Genomic DNA, 8,012 nt, shown 5'->3' on the forward strand with positions numbered 1-8,012 from the left:
TCCTCCTTACCCCTCTTTCCTCTGAATTTCTCTCCTAGCCCCTGTGGTTCTTCTGAATTTCCATCTCTCTTTGCACACAAGGGTTCCTCTGGCTTGGATGCCTTCTCCCTCCCCTGCCTCCACTTCATCTTCCAAGTCTGTTATCTCATCTTTTTCCCACAAATGTTTATAGCATTCCTTCTTTGTGCTAGACTCTGTCGCAGCCCCAGAGTCTGAAGCCTCCTGCACCTCTATTGCAATCTCTCTGCTATCTGGCCCATCTGTTTCCCGGGGATTTTCATATTGCATAATTGTTTGCGTGCATGATTTTTTTTTTTTGAAGAGGCAAGGTCTTACTCTGTTGCCCAGGCTGTGGCATGATCATAGCTCATTGAAGCCTCAAACTACTGGGCTCAAGTGATCCTTTTACCTGGGCCTCCCAAAATGTTGGAATTACAGGCGCAAGCCACCCCACCTGGCCTTGCTTGTATTTTGTTTTTTCTTCTCACTAACCACAGCCTGTCATGGTTTTTTGGGGTTTTTTTTTTTTTTTTTTTTTTTTTTTTTGTATTTTAGTAGTTATAGGGTTTCATTGTGATGGGCAGGCTGGTTTCAAACTCCTGACCTCATTATCCACCCACCTGGGCCTCCCAAAGTGCTGAGATTACAGGTGTGAGCCACCCCGCCCGGTGGCTTTTTATTTTTGTGCTTCCAGAGTCAAGTCTGTGTTTGGCCCATGGTAGGTAATAAATCAACATTGTTGAAAGGATCAACAATGAATGAGCTACACTAGAGGCCCCCAGTAATCAGGACTCTGGTGTCTGAGCCGCTGCCTCCTGGTTTTCCCATATGGCACACGGCAGGAGTAATATGTTGCTTTTGAGGAGCTTCATTGAAGACTCTAATCAGGATCCCACATATCAACAAGGATGTTCTTAGACCATTTTGTCTTTTCTATTAGAATGCCAGTTTTCTGCTTTTATTCTATCAATCCTCACTGAGGGATGGATCCTGGCCTCCCATGGGATGAGGGTAGGAGACGAGCTTGGATTTTTTGATCTATCTGATCAGTTTCCTCCACAAAGATGGGAGACGATGGAGGGGAGAACCCTTTAGGGCAGAGCCCATGCCCTGGTCTTCATTTCCTAGGATCTCGCTGAATTGATGGTGCTCAGTGCTGTCTCCAGGAAAGGTTTGCTGAATGAATGACGAAGCCCTGATTATCTCTTCATTTCCCAGGATCTCGCTGAACTGGTGGTGCTCAGTACCGTCTCCAAGAAAGGTTTGCTGAATGAATGAGGAAGCCCTGATTACCTCTTCATTTCCCAGGATCTCGCTGAACTGGTGGTGCTCAGTGCAGCCTCCAAGAAAGGTTTGCTGAATGAATGATGAAGCCCTGATTATCTGTTACAGGTAATTTAATAGACTGCATGAGGCATATCAAAACAACTGGGAAATAGTTCTTTCTCTCAAAGATCCTACAGTCTATTTGGGAAAAAAACGTATTGATTTGAATTTTAAAACTCTGTGAAGAATGTTTTCCCCAATGTTATTTTATCTATTCATTTATTTTTATTTTTATAGACTTAGTGCAGTTTTGTTACATGAATATATTTCATAGAGACAAAATCTGAGGTTTTAGTATAACCATCAGCTGAATAGTGTTCATTGTTCTCATTAGGTAATTTCTCATCCCTCACCCCCATCCCACCCTCCCACCATTTTGAATCTCCAGCGTCTTACTATTTTTCTTTTTGGAGACAAGGTCTGACTCTTGTTACCCAGGGTGGAGTGTAGTCGCACCATCTTGGCTCACTGCAACCTCAGCCTCCTGGGCTCAGGTGATTCTCCCACTTCAGTCTTACAAGTAGCTGGGATTACAGGCTAAAGCCACCATGCCTGGCTAATATTTTGTATTGTTAGTAGAGATGGGGTTTCACCATATTGCCCAGGCTGATGAGTCTCCAATATCTATGATTCCACACTCTATATCCATGTGTACCCATTATTTAGCTTACACTTACAAGTTAGAACATGTAATATTTGACTTTCTGAATTACTTTTCTTAAGATAATGCCCTCCAGTTCCACCCATGTTGCTGCAAAAGACAAGATTTTATTCTTTTTTATTCTTTTTGATATATATAGATATACCACATTTTCTTTATCCAGTTATCTGTTGGCAGATACTTAGGTTGATTCCACATCAACCCACATCACTTTGCTATTGTGAATAGTGCTGTGATAACATATGAATGGAAGTATCTTTTTGTTATAATGATTTCTTTCGCTTTGTGTAGCTACCCAGTAGTGGGACTGCTGGATCAAATGATAGTTCTTTGAGAAATCTTTATACTCATTCCAACAGAGGTTGTACTAATTCACACTCCCACCAACAGTATATAAGCATTTCCTTTTCTCAGCATCCTCATCAATGTCTGTTATTTTTGACTTTTTCTTTCTTTTCTTTTTTTGAGACAAAGTCTCACTCTTGTCGCCCAGGCTGGAATGCAACAGCGCGGTCTCGGCTCATTGCAGCCTCCGCCTCCCAGGTTCAAGCAATTCTCCTGCCTCAGCTTCCCGAGTCGCTAGGATTACAGGTGCTTGCCACCACGTCCGGCTAATTTTTTTTTTTTTTGTATTTTTAGTAGAGACAGGGTTTCACCATGTTGGCCAGGCTGGTCTTAAACTCCTGACCTCATCCGCTCACCTTGGCCTCCCAAAGTGCTTGGATTACAGGTGTGAGCCACCGTACCCAGCCTATTTTTGACTTTTTAATAATAGTCATCATGACTGGTGTAAGATGTTTCTCACTGTGGTTTTTAAATTGTCCCAGTGTGATTTAGAGTCCAACCAAGAGCAAAGGTGAAGTCCTCTTTAGGAATCAGATTATGATTCCTTTCTTCGCCACACAATAAAAAAGAAAGGAGAGAAACAAACTAAAATCATCTCTCAGATGACTCTTGGCTCTTAGCTCCTGCTGAAGTTGGAGACCCTCATGGGATATTCCAGGCATTAGATAGGGTGGGAAGAAGGGAAGAGGGAAGGCGTGAAACACGACTCCCTTTATTTTTCTTCTTATTCAAGTAATATCTTTTTATCTTTGGAATTTGGAAAGCAGAGATGAGGGTGAAAAAAACTGCCCTAAAACTTATCATTCAGAGACGATGGCCTTATATTTTAGTGTAGTTTAATCTTTGTTTCTTAAAAACAAGACAAACTATATGTTTTTTGCTTTGTGTATAGGGATTCTTGTTGTTGTAATTACAAAAGCAATGCATGGTCACTGTTGAAAGGATTGGAAACATCAATAAGAAAAAGAAATGAGAATGAAAATTGCCCTCAGGCTCACCAAATAAACACCAAACAGTGTTGACCTTAAAAGGTGTATTTTGTCTTCCTTGTTACTGCCCTCCTCTTTCATTTTCTACGTGACACAAAGAAACAAAACTCCACAATTTTTTTTCATGTTTTGTACCAAATTAGAAAAACACAAATAAGTAAAGGAATACAAATGAAAAGGGGGAAGGCTGGGTGTGGTGGCCTACACCCGTAATCCCAGCTACTTGGGAGACTGTGGCAGGAGAATTGCTTGAGCCCGGGAGTTTGAGACCAGCCTGGTCAACATAGAAAGACCCCCACCTCTACCAAAATATTTTACAATTAGCCAAGCATGGTGGTGCATGCCTGAAATTTAGCTGTAATTATTTAGCTAGGTTCCAGCCTGGGCAACATAGTGAGACCCTGTCTCTAAAAAAAAAAAAAAAAAAAAAGAAGAGGCCGGGCATGGTGGCTCACACACCTGTAATCCCAGCACTATGGGAGGCCAAACCAGATGGATCACCTGAGGTCAGGAGTTTGAGACCAGCCTGGCCAACATGGTGAAATCCCATCACTACTAAAAATACAAAAAAAAAAAATTAGCTAGGCGGAGTGGTGCATGCTTGTAATCGCAGCTACTGAGAAGGCTGAGGCAGGAGAATCGCTTGGACCTGGGAGACAGAGGTTGCAGTGAGCTGAGATCACCCCCCTGCACTCCAGCCTGGGTGACAGAGCATGACCCTGTCTCAAAAAAAAGGGGGAGTCACAATCTAGAGAGAAAAGAAGACCAGGAGGCAGGTGATTACCAAACAGCAGGCCAAGCACAAGACAGAGCTAATCACAGGGTGGGGCCATTTAGGGCAGAGCTGAGGGGCATCTGGACCAGGAGGTGTGGCCAAGATGCACCTGAATCTACCCTTGAGGGATCACATTAACTACATAAAAGAAGAGCAGTCAGATGGGGAAGTGGTGATGGTGGCAAAAACCATAAGGATATTTTAAAACCAGGGACTGGCATGTGCAGAAACATGGTGACGTGTTGCCATCCTTTACCCTCGCCCAACAACACCCTGTACATAGAGGTGAGGATAAAAATTTGCTGAATGGATGGATGATCAGATACAAATTTGATTTTATCGGGACCAGCCTGGGCAACATAGTGCCCATGTTAGGCACTATGATAGTAGTACCTACCATGGTAGGTAATAAATTAGTATTTGTTGAAAGAATGAATGATGGATGAGCTACGCTAGAGGCCCTCTAGTAATCAGGACTCTGGCATCTGAGCCGCTGCCTCCTGGTCTTCCCACACGGCACATGGCAGGGTCATATGTTGCTTCTGAGGAGCTTCTTTGAGGACTTTAATTGGGATCCCAGATATCAACAAGGATGCTCCCCTAGGCAAGATTCTCTCTGCTTCTTGGGTTGTTCTGCATTTGATATTGTTAGAATGGGCAATGTCTGAGCTTGGCTGGCACAGAGAGACTTGAAGTTGGCTGTGCCCAGTTGGATCTGGTGCAGGAAGGGCTTGGCCCTACTTCTTCAGCTGAATATTAATATTAATTGACATCTGAATGTTGGAGGTAGAATTCCTGCAAAACCAGTCCCAGGTGTTTCATGAAGCCTGGAGTGGGGTGGAGTGAGTGGGGTGGGGTATTGCAAAGTTGTCACCTTTGACTGGTGTCAGGTCACAATAGTCACTGTCAACTCGGCCTCCTGATGAACCTCTAACCTGGCTTCCCTTCCTGCTTGCCTTGGAACTGGGCTGCCTGTTTTCTTAAGGGCTTTCCATCTCTCTCTACCTCTCACTATACTAATCTCATTAAGTTATGACAGCAGCCCATGAAATGAGTACCACAGACAAGGAAACCTGGTTTTGGAAAGGTGATGGGGCTGCACAGGCCACTCAGCTGGTGAGTGAGTGGCAGAGCTCAATGTCAAGCCTTGGTGTTTGTCTCTTCAGAGTTTGTTCTCTTAGCTACTCAGTCCGTTTGGGCTGCTGTAACAAACTATCATAGACCGAGGGGCTGATAAACAACAGAATTTTATTTCTCACAGTTCTGCAGGCTGGGACATCCAAGGCCAAGGCAGCAGAGTTAGTGTCTGATGGGGGCCCGTTTCCTGGCCCATGGATGGCCGTCTTTTTGCTGTGTCTTCATGACAGGAGTGGGGAGGGGGCTCTCTGGGCCCTCTCTTGTGAGGACACTAATCCCATTCATGAGGGCTCCACCTTTATTACGTAATTACCCGCACAGCCTCTCCTCCAAATACCATTGCATTGGGGTTTAGGAGCTAACATGAATTTTGGATGGGACACATTTGGTCTATAGTAGCAAGCACCCCACACCACTCCCTTTCAAACAACAGCTGGGCCCCTGCTGTGCCCTGGGCTAGCAGGTATCAGAGTCTTTAACCATTCATTCGTTCATTGGTTTGCCGGCTCGACATCTTCCATCCCTTTGGGAATACAGTGCTCCTGAGGGCTGGGGCCTTCCTCATTGTCATGTCACCCGGCCCCAGCACAGTTCCTGGCGTACAGAACACCTGTAGTAAACCTTGGCTGAGGCACCAGCCCCGTGAGGGCAGGGATTTTGTCTGTTTTGTTTCCTAATGTATCCTTAGTGCCTGGGATGGTGCCTGGCCCTTACATAGGCACATAATAAATAGTTGTTGAAAGAATCCATGAACCGAAGGAGCAAATGTTAGGCTTTGGGATACAAAGGTGAATGAGCATAGCCTGTGCCCTGGGAACCTCGCTGTTGAATGGGGGAGGCAGGCATTATGGGTGAGGCAATAAGAGGAGAAGGAACCCGGAGTGACCAGAGCCACCTGCTGCTTGACCGCTAGGCCCCCCGATGTCAGCGGGAAGATGTTGATAGGGGCTTTTCTAGGGGCTTGGGGTGTGGCGGGTAATGAGACAAAGTCACTGCCTGGAAGGAGCTCATGTTCTATTGGAATCATTTGCTGCCAGCTGGGGCCAGTTTGTTAATGGGTGAGGTCATGGCTTATAAAGGGAGAGCGGCTGGGCGCAGTGGCTCACGCCTGTAATCCCAGCATTTTGAGAGGCCCGGGCATCTTATCACCTGAGGCCAGGAGTTCTAGACCAGCCAGCATGGTGAAAACCCATCTCTACTAAAAATACAAAAATTAGCTGGGTGGCTGCGCCTGTAATCCCAGCTACTCGGGAGGCTGAGACAGAAGAATCGCTTGAACCCGGGAGGCGGAGATTGCGGTGAGCTGAGATCCTGCCACTGCTCTCCAGCCTGGGTGACAGAGAGAGACTCTGTCTCAATAAATAAATAAATAAATAAAAGTAAAGGGAGGGCACCTTTTCCCTCACAACAGCCAGGCCGTGAGTCGCTCAATCAGCAGGGACTTGCTGAGGCCTCCTGAAGACAGAGCCTTTGCTGGGTGCTTATTCCACACGGCGGGGAGCGAGAGTTTGCCCTCAGCCTGGTCAAATCAAGGAGATAAGAGACCCTCGCACGCCCAGTGACAAACAGAGAAACACCTTAGGGCTCAAAGTGCCCAAAGAGCAGAACAGAGAAGCACCTGGAGTTAGGAGGAGCTGGTCATAGGCAGAGAGCATCTGGACTTCCTGGGTAGCGAGGGAGGTTCCATGTGACAGGTGTGTCAAGCACTTAATGCAGTCCACCACCCGGAGTCACTCGGGAAGCGGTTGCTGGTGCTCAAAGGCTGAGGGTCATTGTGGGCTGAGTGGCCCAGGAGCATCTTCACAGCCGGGCTATAAAACCTGGCTGCAGGCTGGGCACGGTGGCTCACTTAACCCCAGCACTTTGGGAGACCTAAGTGAGAGGCTCACTTGGGTCCAGGAGTTTGAGACCAGCAACATAGTGAGACCCTGTCTCTAAAAGAAATTTAAAAAGTAGCTGGACATAGTGGCATGCATCTCTGGTCCCAGCTACTCAGGAGGCTGAGGCAGGAGGACTGCTGGAACCTAGGAGGTGGAGGCTGCAGTGAGCTATGATCACTATCTCCATGCCACCGTACATGGAGACATGGAGTTTGGGTGACAGAGCGAGACTCTGTCTCAAAAATAAAAAACCAAATCTGGCTGCGGCAAGTGACCTTCTGTCCTGCAGCAGGTCTGGAGAAATGGGGGTAGTGGGCTGGTGACCCACCCCACCCCAGCATCATTTACTTACAAATTCACCCATTCATATGATGCATATTTACATGCGGTACTTTTACCCTGAAACATCAGCTTAATCAGATTAATTAACTAAGTGTTTAACAAACAATGAACATTTATGGCTTGATTTTTATAATAAGCCATATTGTAGCAAGCTTTAGGTTAGTTAGCGTTCACGCATGAGGAGATTTTGACTAAAAGTCAATCCTTCTTCTAGGCCAGGGAGTAAAAGTCTATGTGCTCTTGGGAAACCCACTCATTATAGGATGTCAGCTCTGTGTGAGGCACTGACCTGGGCACTGGGCCTTCTGCCCTCAAGGAGTTTGTTTTCTAGAGGAGGAGCTAGACAGTGGATAAATAAACCAATAACTATATAGTGCTAGGGAGAAAAATTAGATCGCAGAGGAGGAGAGCAATAAAAAGCCCAGTGTGTGCCGCCAGGGTGGTCAGGGAACAGGGTGTCACCTGTTCTCTGAGCAAGTGACATTTGAGCAGAGAGGGATCCAGGGAGGGAGGGAGCTGCATGGGTGTCCACCTGCTACAGGGACCTATGGGGAGGA

Source organism: Macaca mulatta, chromosome 5 (genome assembly GCF_049350105.2).
Source record: "Macaca mulatta isolate MMU2019108-1 chromosome 5, T2T-MMU8v2.0, whole genome shotgun sequence".
In the NCBI taxonomy this organism is placed as follows: Eukaryota; Metazoa; Chordata; class Mammalia; order Primates; family Cercopithecidae; genus Macaca; species Macaca mulatta.